The following is a 1,681-nucleotide window of genomic DNA, read 5'->3' as shown; positions in this document are numbered from 1 at the left end:
GTATGGGTCAATGAAATGTGGAAAATTTAAGGGCCAGCATGTGACTCGCCACAATCTTTTTTCCTCTGCCATGAGACCTGCAATGTCCCAGAGAGGGGCTTCTCCATCAGCCAGGGTCCCAGAGGGAAATCCATGTTGGGCAGAGCCAAGGTGACTTGTGATAGGCATACAGTGTAAGCAAGAAATACGTGTCTTTTGTTAGAAAGTCACTGACATTTTAGGGCCTTTTGTTACTGTGGAATACTTCAGTTATGTTGATTGACAAAATGAGACAGCACTTTCTAAAAGTCAGAATTGTCCAAAGATGGAAAGGACTATCTGTAGAAGTGGGGAATTCCCTGGACTGGAAGTATTCAAATATAGCTATAAGACCACTTCGGAGGAAAAAAGTTGGGGGGGGGGCAAGGAGAGGTGGATTGAAATATTGGCTGAATGGTCAAGATCTATCCATATCTGAGATTCTATGCTATATTAATAGTGAGGTTAAAAAAAAAATAGTGCCATGTAGCAGATTCTGACTCCTAGCAACCCTGTGTACAGCAGAGTGGAACCCTGCCCTGTCTTTTTGTGCCATCCTCTCACCTTCCGGCGCTGTATCAGACAATGGTCTGCTGCTATTCATAAGGTTTTCATAGCCAATTTTTTCAGAAGTGAGTGGCCGGGTCATTCTTCCTAATCAGTCTTAGTCTGGAAGCTCCGCTGAAGTCTGTCCACCATGGGTGACTTTGCTGGCATTTGAAATACTGGTGGCATAGATTTCAGCAACACACAGCCGCCACAGTATGGCAACTGACAGACAGGTTTGTGGTTCCCTGACCTGGAACCAACCCAGGCTGCGTGAGAGCGGGAAATCTTAATCACTAGACCACCAGGGCTGGTTAGTGAGGTAAAAGTAGGTAAAAGCACGAAATGGGCAGGGCCTTTTGCACATTCATGCTTTAAACTCACTTGAAGAGGAGGAACACAGTGACGTTAGGGTAATTAATCTCAGTTTGTGGTTACTGAAATTTAGAGTATTAACTTATGCTTGTTTGAGAACAGGCTACTGGAATGTAACTAAAAGGAGAGTTAAATATTTTTGTAGTTTGAGATTAACCATAAAAGACCTTCAGGGGAGGATTAGAATACAAGAATAGCTAGGGAAAATGTAATTTAGTCACTCCATGAGCCTCTCCCAGAACCCCGCTAACTGTTAGATGTACAATGCCAAGCCACATGCTTGGCCAGAGATCAGAGAAAGCAGGGACATGGAGATGGATGCTGCCATTCCCTCGACCCACAGCCCAGAGAAATACTCAGTCGGGATTCACTCCCTTCTTCTCTCCCCTTTCCTGTTTGCTCCTTCCATAACCCCACGTTTTTCTCTTTGCTCTTCTTCTACTCTTTCATTCACCTCTGTCTCTTAACATTGTCCCTCCTAATACTCTGATCTCTCATCATTTTATCATCTCTCAATAACCTGATCCTGTTTCCATCTACGCATTCAGCTAAGTCACCAGTAAGAGAGCTAGGAACGGAAAAGGGTAAAACTAATCAACGTTATAAAATGAGGGAAGCTTTCATTCACAAAATGAAGTAAGCAGCATGTGGTGGTGGGTGCAAGGCTTTGGGGAAAAAGAGACCTATTCCAAACTTCAGCTCCATTGCTTATGACTTGGGTGACCTTGAACAAGTTATGTAA

Source organism: Ceratotherium simum, chromosome 9 (assembly GCF_057802395.1).
Source record: "Ceratotherium simum simum isolate JZ-2026a chromosome 9, ASM5780239v1, whole genome shotgun sequence".
NCBI classification, from domain to species: Eukaryota; Metazoa; Chordata; class Mammalia; order Perissodactyla; family Rhinocerotidae; genus Ceratotherium; species Ceratotherium simum.
The sequence above is the reverse complement of the archived record's forward strand: the minus strand, read 5'-3'. Positions refer to the sequence as shown.